General features: G+C 50.1%; 1 pseudogene; it reads right to left on the reverse strand.

Moving 5' to 3' along the window:
• Positions 1–11,997: 11,997 nt before the first annotated feature.
• LOC121821018 (U6 spliceosomal RNA) lies at positions 11,998–12,112 on the reverse strand (annotated as a pseudogene).

Raw genomic sequence — 12,112 nt, forward strand, 5'->3', positions numbered from 1 at the left:
CAGAACTTAAAGACTGAAGAAATTAATTTTACATTACCCAGAAAGTGATACTTATCCTCACTACATAATTGATTCTGTTTTCTATTATGTTTGAGATAATATGTTTTGTTTTATTTGTGTTTGTTTGGTATTTGGAGACAGGGTTTCTCTGTATAGCCCTGGATGTCCTGGAACTCCTGCTGTAGACCAGGCTGGCCTGGAAAATTTTTAAGAATAATTGTGTCAGGCGACTTCCTTTCACTGTGACAAAATGCCCCAGGCCAATCGGGTTAAAAAAAGAGGATCGGTCCCTAGCAACACAAGAAAAACAACAGAAAAGGAAAGTTCATTCAGGTTTACGATTTTGGAGTTCTAGATGTCGTACCTTGACACCTGCTTCTAGTGTGCAGACCTGATGCTTCCGTCAGATCGAAGTCTACACCTGCTGACCCAACTCCTCCTGCTATACCTCCCCGATTTGATGCTAGCCTCTGGGTTCTACAAAATGGCATCAGACAACATTTGCCTCTCTGTGTCTTGGCTCATTTCACTTCACTCCTTCCGGGTTCCACCCACGCTCTTGTAAACGACAAGATCCCGTTATTTTTACTTTGTGCGTAGATTGCTCGCACCCTGCACACATCCACCCAGAACACTTTTCTATGCAAAAGCAATAGCAGGTGCAAAGGGCCTGAACCTGCAGCTTGGAGGAGCAAGTGGCTAACGTGGCTGAAGCCTTCGGATGGGAGACAAGATGCAAAGTGCAGGCGGGGCCTGTCGGGAAGGCGGGGCCTGTCGGGAAGGCGGGGCCTGTCGGGAAGGCGGGGCCTGTCGGGAAGGCGGGGCCTGTCGGGAAGGCGGGGCCTGTCGGGAAGGCGGGGCCTGTCGGGAAGGCGGGGCCTGTCGGGAAGGCGGGGCCTGTCGGGAAGGCGGGGCCTGTCGGGAAGGCGGGGCCTGTCGGGAAGGCCTGTGAGGACAACTCCAGCAGACGTCTGGTGTCTTCCAAGCAAGGAAGTTACTGATGGGATCTATTTTCCTAAACATCTTCTCCCAACCTCATGTCCAGCCCAGGATGACTCCAGACCTAATTTTTGTCAAAATCTGAAACAAGCCTAGAGCACCGTGAAGAAGACCCACCCACCATGGATGATGCTCTCACTCTACCCCATGTTCTTCCCCAGAGCTCCTCTGGAGAGCAGAGCCAGTGCAAACACCAAGTTGGAAAAGCTTCCTTCCGTCAGCTCCTGTGTTCACATCATCCCTTCAGCACTAAGGACCCCCACGCGTGCACACGGGCCACACTGCCGGTGACCCCCACACGCGCGCACACACGGGCCACACTGCCGGTGACCCCCACATGCATGCACACGGGCCACACTGGCAGTGACCCCCACACGCACACACAGGCCACACTGGCAGTGACCCCCACATGCATGCACACGGGCCACACTGGCAGTGACCCCCACACGCACACACAGGCCACACTGGCAGTGACCCACACACACACACACACGGGCCACACTGGCAGTGACCCCCACACGCGTGCACACGGGCCACACTGCCGGTGACCCCCACACGCACACACGGGCCACACTGCTGGTGACCCCCACACGTGCACACACACGAGTCACACTGCCAGTGACCCCCCACATGCACACTGGCCACACTGCCAGTGACCCCCACAATACACACGGGCCACACTGCCGGTGATCCCCCAAACGCACACACGGGCCACACTGCTGGTGGCCCAGCAGAGTCTTAGGTTTTTCTGATTTGCATACCCACAGCTCTTTCCGTTTTGGTGACCAGGAAGCAGGCCTCCTCTCCCGGTGGGAGGTGGTCCATCTCTGTTGGGACATCTTCAGTGCCTGCTGTGGGGGCTGTCACATGTGGTCACACGCTAAGAAGAAAGCCTGGGAAGCCGGGTGGCAGAGGCCAGCAGAGTTCCCAGAGCCGGGGCCTCCTCCTTGGCCTGTCCCCAAGAGATGAATTCCAGATGTTTTCTCCCAGAGCCTTCCTCCCTTCCCCTCCCGTTTCCTGTTGGGCCCCATCACTCGGCTCTCTCCAACCCCCAAGCCAGGCAAGACTTAAGGTGGAAGGTTACTGTCACAGCAGGGGAACTGCTCCTCTCCAGGGAACAGAGTTCAGGATCTGTCACCCTATCTGGGGCCTGCGGTAAAGCGAACACTTCGGAGTTGTGTGGCCAGAAAATCCCGATGCGCCTCTCTGTCCCTCACTCTCCTCCGTCCCCACAGAAGTGACTGGCCCGAGGCTTTTCTCTTATTTACTTAGTAATTTTCAGATACTTTCAAAACCTGGAGATAAAGATGTTTTTGCAAAGGGGGACTGGCAGGATTGGGAGAGAAAGGGAGCATTGAAATGCCAGGAAGCAGCTGGGCATGGTGGCGCACGCCTTTAATCCCAGCACTCTGGAGGCTGAGGCAGGAGGATCTCTGAGTTCCAGGCCAGCCTGGTCTACAGAGCGAGTTCCAGGACAGCCAGGGCCACACAGAGAAACTCTTGTCTCAAGAACACCCCCCTCCCGAAAAAAAGAAAGCCCTAGGAGCTCGTGACTTGCACATCAATCATACCTGTTTCCAAGCCGTCTCTTCCCCACTGCACCATGTGGATTAAAGTGGTCTGTTTCACCTCTCACCAGCTTTTAACTCATCTGTAATATAGTTATATTTATTTCTACTTCTCAAGTGGGGACTTTTTTCCTTTTGAGGTGCTGGGGAACCCGCCCAGGGCCTTGTGCGCGGTTAGCAAGCACTCTGTCGCTAAACCCATCCCAGTCCTTGCGTTCTTGTGAAGTCCTGGATCTCAAGTTGTCCTTGAACTTCTCTCTCTCCCTCCCTCCCTCTCTCTATCTCCCTCCCTCCCTCTCTCTCTCTCTTCAACCTCTAGAGTGCTGCTGTTACAGGCACAGGCCACAGTGCCTTGTCTAAAAGAGACTCCTGATGTATCCCTTGCGTGCCGCAGTAAGTCTTGATAAGTGATAGTGTTGTCATAAAGAACAGCTGGCAGTACTTTCCAAGACAGAAAAGCCGTGGATATGGAAGAGTTTCAGAAACAAGAGCATCCAGTTAATAGCACCATCTTAATAAATCAGATTGGCTGGCTTCCCAGGAGCCACCTCTGTGTCAGCCCGGATCTTTGTGAGTGTGTCTTCACAGATGAAGAAACTAAGTTCCTGGGGAAGGGACCGAACGTAGAACTTCGTATGTTTCGTCGTTGCACAAAACAAACAAAAACGTGCACAAGATGGTCACTGGGGTTTTGTTGTCACACAGACCAGAGAAGCGATGCGTCGCCACCAGACCCCAAAGTCGCCACCCTTCAGTGCCTGTCAGCTGCGTTTCCCAAGAGCAAAGAAAACACACAGTAGCCTGTGAAGACTGTTGTCCTAAGTAGGACAGGAGGAGGAAGGCCTTAGGTGTGAGCTGGTGATTTATGGGTATAGCCTCCAGCCTCAGGGAGCTGAGATAGCAAAACCCGCTGATAAGGCTAAACCCAGACCCTGCCAAGTAATGTCTGAAAACTGCAGCAGCCCAGATAATGGACTTAGAACGGGAGAGAAACCAAACATCTAAAATCAAAGCAAATCAGCAAAGTATCTCTCCAATGGCGATCCTTCTGAGCTCAGAGCAAAACTTAAACACCAAGAGGTCGTTCTCAACAACTGTGGTGACCTCCAACCATAAAACTAGGTTCATTGCTACTTCAGAATTGTAATTTTGCTACTGTTATGAATTGTAATGTAAATATCTGTGTTTTCATGGTCTTCGGTGACCCCCCAGGAAAGAGTCATTTGATCTCCAAAGGATCTGGACCCACAGGTTGAGAACCTCTCTTCTGTAGCTAAAGAATTTTATTTTTTTTTCTTTTAAGTCCTGGAGAGGATGGCTTGGCTTCCTACCAGAAAGACCAAGTAACTGGTTCTGAGTCCCAATCAGTGATTCCCTAAATAAGAACGGAGAGGAACAAGCCAAGCGTGGGTTCCTTGATGAAAATAAACAGGAAGTGGGCAGTGAACAGGATTACGCAAGTGGCCTATCTGGTCCTATACACTCTTTAGAAGGCTGAGAAGGAAAAAAAAAATAAAGTCAACCTCAATCTGTTTTCCTAGTGACTCCTTCTGAGTCTTTGAATAAAATTAAAGCTGATATTTTCTTTAGGGTAGCTGTCTGCTTAGCTATATTGCAAGCCCCTTCCACTCAGCAGATCTGAAAATAGGAAGTTGAATTCATCATCTCCACGCAAGCACATTCATCCTCTGCCAGCCCACATATCATCCCATGGGACCAGTCCCCCAAACCAGAAACCTGGGACCTCGTTGGGGGCAGCTCCTTCAGGCCACTCTTCCTGTGGGTCTCTGGGTTCAACCGTACGCAGCCTAAACTGTTATCAAGTGCCACCATTTCTCTCTGTCACCTAGATAGCTAAGTAATAGCTACGGCTTCTCCAGGCCCCCATTTCTGAGCCCTAGACTGTCTGCTCTTTGTCCTGCCCAGACCTCAGCAGCCTGCTTGGCTTACAGCACTCAGCAGTGAGCCAGAGTTGTGGACAGCTGATTGGGAGAGATGGCGGGATGCTTAGGAAAGCCGTGACTCTTTCCGGTTAACAAACCCCGCTGATGTGATCTTCTGTGAGAAGATCCAGCCAGGCTCCTGAAGACAGCAGCAGTTTGGCCCCAAGGAGAGTCTGTACAGCGAAGCTTCTATACTGTAAAATGAGTCAGAATAGCATTCCTTTTGAAGGCTGAATAATATTCTATTGCATGCGCATACAATTTGCCCAGTCATCCATCTTCAAGCATTTGGGTCGTTTCTACTTTTGGCTAGCATGAACAATTTTTATTATAAACACTGGTTTACAAATGCGAGTGTCCATCTTTCATTTTTTTGGAGGTAATGTACTCAGAAGCAATGCTGCTGGGTCATCTGGAATAATTATTGTTTAACTTTTGGTCTCTTCAGCTACACTGTGAACTCTTAAGAGACAAAGAGTGAGTCTTGACATAAATATTTGTTGAATAACTATCATTAGCTCAGCGGAAAGGATTCCACAAGGGCAGAGAGCGGAGATAAGGGCTGGGGAGAAGAAAGAGACTCCAGTCCCTCATGATGCCTGGCTTCTGATAAGCTGTGATTAAGATCTTGAGAAAGGAAAGGCCAGCTGCAGGGCTCCACATGCAGGCTCCGGTCTTGTAAGCCCCACCTGTGGGCAAGCTCACAGCCTTCCAGGGGCCGACTGGAGAAAAGCATAGGGAGTTAGTGTTTAACAGATACAGGGTTTCAGCTTTTGACACTGTTAACTGGACGGCAAACCATTCTTCTAAGTATGACTAAGAGAGAAAAATGCTGCTAATTATACTATGCATACCATGGACCTGAAGTTACATCTTTACTTCAGAGATGTTAAAATGTTGTTAATGGTTCTCTTGAATGGAGTCCTGCTAATACATGCTACAACATGGGTGGCTCTCGAAAACAACCGTGCTAAGTGAAAGAAGCCAGCCACTACTGGTCACACGTATGTGATTCCATTTATATGAAGTATCCCAAACACATTCATCTACAGACAGTCAGAGCTGGGACGATTGAAACATCAGTGGATGGAGCTAACCAATATAAGCCTGCCTTTAGGGCAGTGCGAATATTCTAGAACTGACCGTGGGGATGATTTTACAACTCTTGAGGCGATACTAAAAGCCACTGAATGGCTCACTTAACATGGGTGTCTATGTCTCAATATAACTGTAACCCAAAAAATGATGGCTTTTTTTAAAACTTTTTATTTATTTTTAGATTTATTTATTATGTATGCAGTGTTCTGTCTGCAGGCCAGAAGAGGGCACCAGATCTCATTACAGATGGTTGTGAGCCACCATGTGGTCGCTGGAAATTGATCTTAGAACCTCAGGAAGAGCAGCCAGTGGCTCTTAACCGCTGAGCCATCTCTCCAGCCCCCCCCCCCCGCCCCCCCCACACCTTTTTTTTAAACTTTTTTTTTTTTTTAAATGATGGCTCTTAGAATGTAGAAAATATAAGAACAGCACAACGGCAGTGCAGGGGTTAAAAGAGAGATTAGGTCGGTTAGAGGAGGCTCGGGAGCGCTTTTGGAGTACACAGGAGAGCTATGGCTGTGGCAGAAATGGAGTCAGACATGCACAGGCAAGGCGCAGGGAAGGCAGCCGTCTGTGGAGGCGGCAGCTTATGCCAAGGCCGGGAGACCCAGGGCGGAGTGAAGGGCAGCCCCGGCAGGAGAAAGTGTCAAAAGGCAGGCTGGCACACGGAGGTGGGTTACTGGGAGGTGGTTCTTTGGGAAATCTTGCAAGTGTCTCCAAATGACCATCTTTAAAACTCTGTCACCTCCATCCGCAACAGAAACGTATTACTAAGGCACCTTGTAGCTCCAGGGCTCGCTGCCGACCTGACTGCCAGTACAGTCAGTCCCCTGTGGACCTTCAAGCCAGAGGACCAAAAGGTTACAAAAGCAAAGGGCACTGCCCCCGGAAACGCTGCGTTTAAACAGAGGCTGGGAAGAGCTGGCGTTTCTTGACAGGAAGCCAAGACATTCCAGAAGTCACATCTGCAGAGCCAGGAAGCTGAAGGAACTGAGCACCAAACCACGCCGGAAGAATCAGGCACCGCCTTAGTCCAAGGGGATTCAGAACCGACAGCAAAATGCCACAAGAGGGAAACTGTCTGGCCAAAAAGGGCCTGGAAAGACGCCAAGGCAGGCACAGGGTTAGCATCCCAGGCGAGGAGCCGGCCAAACCAAATAACAGCTCCGAATCCTGTAAATTCATAGCTGGCTGTGGTGGAGCACACCTGTAATCCCTACACTTGAGAGGCTGAGGCAGGAGGATCAGGAGTTCTAAACCAGCCTGGGCTGCAGAGAGATCTAGTTTAAAGCTATTCTACACCACGTGGTGAATTAAGTAAAATCCCGTGGTTCGTTAGTTAAAGACTGAATCTGCCTGTCCTGAAGCAACCAGCCTGAGGCTGGACCATGAAGAAGAGCAGGGACACACAGTAGGCCCAGCTCAGATTTCACAGGCCTACCTGCCAGGCAACCGTAGGCAGTCCAGCCCTGGGGCCTGGGCTCTGGTTAGTTGCAGACCCTTCATGGATTCTTATTCTAGGAAGGGAATTCCAGGTAGCTTGGCTGAGGAGGGGGCAGACAGGGGGGTATGGGCAGGCGGCAGAGCGTTCCCCAGCCAGATGCCGCCAACATGTCTGCCTTCAGGCAAGAGACATCTACACTGATAAACAGAAAAGAAAACAGTGCCTCTGCCGCCTGGGGCCCCCTGCCTCCTACATATCTCCTCACTTTCCCCCTGAGTTGCAGAAGTCTTAAATGAGCCAATCATTCCATTTGAGTAAAATGAGCAGCACAATCCCACAGTCATCATTTTAAAAGTCCTGACTCAGTTCCCCAGTACAGAGAACCGCGAACACCTGTGCTCAGGCCTGAACTCGCATTTTCAGTAACACTGGCTGTGCCGCCCGCCCGAGGCAGAGCACAGTGGCGAGGAATAAATAAAGCAGGCCCGATCTTTGTAGGTAAAATCAAACTGAAAGCCGGGCGGTGGTGGCGCACGCCTTTAATCCCAGCACTCGGGAGGCAGAGCCAGGCGGATCTCTGTGAGTTTGAGGCCAGCCTGGGCTAGAGTGAGTTCCAGGAAAGGCACCAAAGCTACACAGAGAAACCCTGTCTTGAAAAAAGAAATCAAACTGAATTGTGTATTTACCTGGAATGTAAACCCACTCAGTGCCATGAAGGCTCTGCACCATAACCCCCCATCCCTCCCCCACCCCACCTCCTCACTCCCCCACCCAGTTGTGCCGGTCACTTGGAGATTACTTGCTGGCAGGTATCATACAGTGTGGCTTCTTCCAAACAGAACTAGAACCCCCCTCCTGGTTTCTGCCATCTCCTCACACAAAGCAGTACAGGGAGAGCTGCTGGGGTGGTGGTGGGGAGGTGGGGAGATCTGGTGGAACTCCGGCCGCTCTCTTCCTTACTCCCGGAGGAAGCTGTGCCTTGCCCACCCCTCCTCCTTCCTGGATCCACACTCAGCTCTGCTCTTTCAACCCAGGAGCAGGGACGCCTGGGCTCTGATTCCAACCCGAGCAATAAAGATAAGGCAGGGCAGTGCAAAGAGCCTTAGTCTGGAAGGGGTCTGGGGCTTTAAATAATGTGAAAATACACAGTGGAACTGACCATGGGCCTGGCTTAGCCCGAGGTAGAAAGCACAATGACTAATTCCTCAGCTCTCCCAATTCTGTAGGACCAGTGCAGAAGCCCGGAGGTTGGAAAGCATCCTGGACCACTCTTAAAAAGTGCTGTCAGACCTCTGGAAACTCAGCCATGATCCCCACCACAGAGCAAGCACCCCAGCTCTGCTGCCTATGCTGCCCGAGGCCTGACACCCACTGCTGTTCAACCTGACACCCACCGCTGCTCCCCCTTCCCATGGATCCAAAGCAAGCTTTCTCCTTCGCACCATGCATCCCAGGCTGGGCTCAGACTTTTCATCCTCCTGATTCAGCCTCCTGAGTGCCAACCACAAACAGCCCTTTTTAAAATCACAGAATATTTGCTGGAGCTTTATCTCTGCACATAAAACCCTTCCTGCCCTTCAAGGCTCACAGGCCCTGTGCGCCATGAAGCCATCTGTTTTCAGTTACCAGGACGCCTTCCTCCTCTAGACCCAGATAAGTCCCCTCTCTACATTATCCCCTCATGCTTCACATACTCCATGCTGAGGTTATTTGAATACATATGTATTCTCTTATAATGAGCTCCTGGATGGCAGAGGTCATACATCGTAGCATCCATACCATCAGCTTTGGTCATACGTGGACTAACAGGAGCTTGTCCACTACATTCCCCCCAAGACGTGGGGATGGGAGAGATAAAGTTGCCTCTCCAGCAATTTCCAGAGGTTCTATCTACATGGACTCTGCTTACCTTCTTCCTGCAGCAGAAGCATGGTTTTACACCCACTCTCAATCCATAGGCAGAAGCCAGATCTCAGAAACAGTGGTACCTTCCAGGTCTAAACAAAACATGTATTCTGTCTCCTTCCGAATCACGACTCATCCAGGGAGGGTATAAACTAAGCCGTGCCAATGATATCTCATTGCGGAAGACTTTCCTGTAGTATTGATAAAAAAGGACTCTGGGACTTATACAGGGACGCTTGGCTCAGTCTGGGAGGAGGGGACTGGACCTGCCTGGACTGAGTCTACCAGGTCGATCTCAGTCCTCGGGGGTGGCCTTGATCTGGAGGAGGTGGGAATGGGGGGGGGGGTGGAGGGAAGAGGAGGAGGGCAGGAAGGGGGAGAACAAGGGAATCTGTGGCTTTTATGTAGAACTGAATAGTATTGTAAAATAAAAAATTTAAAAAAAAGACACACACACACACACACACACACACACACGCACACACACAAAAGAAGGACTCTTTAAACTGGACTTGCAACCGGGAGGATGTGCATCCAGAGCCAGCCACAGCCACCATGCGGCAGGAGATACTTGAAAGTGAAGAGCAGCAAACCCATGGGAATGGGTCAGTGACATGGAACCCTTGGCCCAGCTATGCCAGAAATATCACCCATTCTGAGTGGAATTGCCCATCCCTTAGAGTCAGAAGAATGCTGCGAACCCCCGACATTTCAATCGACTGTAATAGAAGTGAGTGTGATGAGCCATTTCATTTCAGTGGGCTACGAAAGAATTAGACAAGGTTCCAAACCTGCATGGCGGACAAGAGGAGATTTCTAAGAAGTCAGGACTAGAATACCACAGAATTTTAGTAAACAAAAATGTCACAAATTATATAGTGGCCCTGATTGTTGGCCTGATGTGTGAACAGAAAGGAGATGAGTCACCAAAGCATGGAGGTGGCACTGTCCACTTAAGCTCAGGTAAGGAGAATAAGCCCCCCCCCCCCCCGGGTTATAAATCTCTATTTCCAGCGGGTCCCGACCTTCTGCAGTTCAGCTGGCCATAGCCTCTCTTTTTCCTAATTCAATGTTCAACAAATCCCTGCAATGATTTCTCCTTAAAGTTGTACTAAGGAGAAATATGTTTATCCCATCGATCTCAAAGTGGCATGAAAGTTCGTTCTCATTGTAAACAAAACATTTGCCTCTCTGATTTTATACACCAGGTCATAATTTGGGCTAGTTTGAGCTTTTTCCCCTTGTGGCATAAGAATAAAATCAGATAGATCAGATCCCAGCTAATGCCAGGCTTATGCTGTAAGCCCTTTATGTAATGGCTATCATTTATTTTTATTTCAGCATTTATAACATTGCATGCATGTTTGTTTGATTGAGCCAGACCCAGGACAGTTCATCGGACATAAACAGGCAAAGGCAGGACCACCAGCATCCCACCTGAATGGCCCTGTTCTAGAGACACTTTCCCTTACCATATGTCAGCCAAGAGCTTCAGATGGGCACCTGAGCAGCAGGGTGGCTTGATGGGAATCCAGGGTCCTTTAATGAAATGAATGACCCTAGAAATGTGTTTTCATTGGTGACATTTAAGGAGTTCAGCGTGGGGGTTAATGTAGTGTGCAAGGTGCTTGCTGTACAAGACTTGAGTGTGATCCCCAGAACTCATTGAAAAAGTGAGATACGGTGGCACGTGCTTATAATCCCAGCACTGGGTAAGCCGAGACAGGTGGATCCCTGGGGATCTCTGGCCAACGAACCTACCCTAGTTGGCAAGTTCCAGACAAATGAGACCCTGTCTCAAAAAACAAAATGAACAGCCCCTGAGGAACAACACCTGGGCTTGTTTTGAATTTTGGCTTATGCGCACACTACACACACACACACACACACACACACACACACTCTCTCTCTCTCTCTCTCTCTCTCTCTCTCTCTCTCTCTCTCTCTCTCTCGGAACATGGAATGGCTAAAAAAGACTAAGTATTCCTTGACACAGAATAAAACCACAGTGAAGCCACCTAGCCCCAGATACCGATGGCTGTGTGCCGCTGCCCCGCCCCCTCCTCCCCTGGATTGCTGGGAATCCACTTGGAAAGCAAACACTGCTAGGCTTTTGGAAGGGCATCCCAGAGGAAGCAGATGTTCCCGCTCAGGCCCGGCTCATATTCTGTCCTGGTGGACCATCTCTCGGCTCACTTCTCTGCCTGGTGAGGAGGCACGTGTTGCGGAACCGAGTCTGGACGAAGCAGCAAACTCTGGCTTTACTGGGCAGCAGTCAGAGGCCTTCAGAAGAAGCCAGCCCTGGCCTTCAGGTGGTGTCCTTGGCTGCCAGTCTGTTGGCTGAGTCCTGGAGCTGCGTACCAGCTGGCAGCGGCACACCAATGGTTGAGGGAGTGTAAGGCATGGCTCGGACTCCAAGGTCACTGAGCTGGAGGAAGACTAAATGGGAGGGAGGGGCGGGTGCCTTCCTACCTAACTACGCCCGGCCCCGGGATTGAATGGTCAAAAACATCCAGCCTTTCAGCCCCGAGGATGAGAAACCCGGATCCTAGCAGCTTGCAGAGTACAGAAGATGAGCTGCATTCGGCTCTGCCTGCTGGTCCAGGAAGCCCTTAGCCACCAGTAGGCGCTGCACTTTGGGGCTCACACACAACTTTCTGGGCACGTCCTAAGGCCTTAACTCTTAGGATGATGGGGGTGTCAGGAGCTCAGGTGGAGGCTGACTAAGGGGAGGTCATGGCAAAGAAGAATGGACTTCACCGGGGGCAGTTCTTTTTAAAGTCGACGCATTTCGTGGTCAAATTTAAACACATTGCCGATGGACTTTTGAAGTGCGGATGTGGCCTTTTTAGCAACATCCATTAATAGCTTAGCTCTGACCCAGAAAAACTCTAGCATTACCTAAAAACTTCAATGTTTTCATGTGAACCATCAGAATTAATTGCAATTCTCAATTCAGACAAAAAAAAAAAAAAGCATGTAAGATAGAAGACAGTATAAAAAACTAACATGTAGTACCTGGTACAGATCTCTTTTACAAAAAATTATGGAACACTTCATGAATTTGTGTGTCCTCCTTGCTCAGGGGCCCAGGGGCCACGCTAATCTTCCCTGTATCACTGCAGTTTTAGTGTATGTGTGGCCGAGGGGAGAAC

This window comes from Peromyscus maniculatus, chromosome 10 (genome assembly GCF_049852395.1).
Source record: "Peromyscus maniculatus bairdii isolate BWxNUB_F1_BW_parent chromosome 10, HU_Pman_BW_mat_3.1, whole genome shotgun sequence".
Lineage (NCBI taxonomy): Eukaryota > Metazoa > Chordata > Mammalia > Rodentia > Cricetidae > Peromyscus > Peromyscus maniculatus.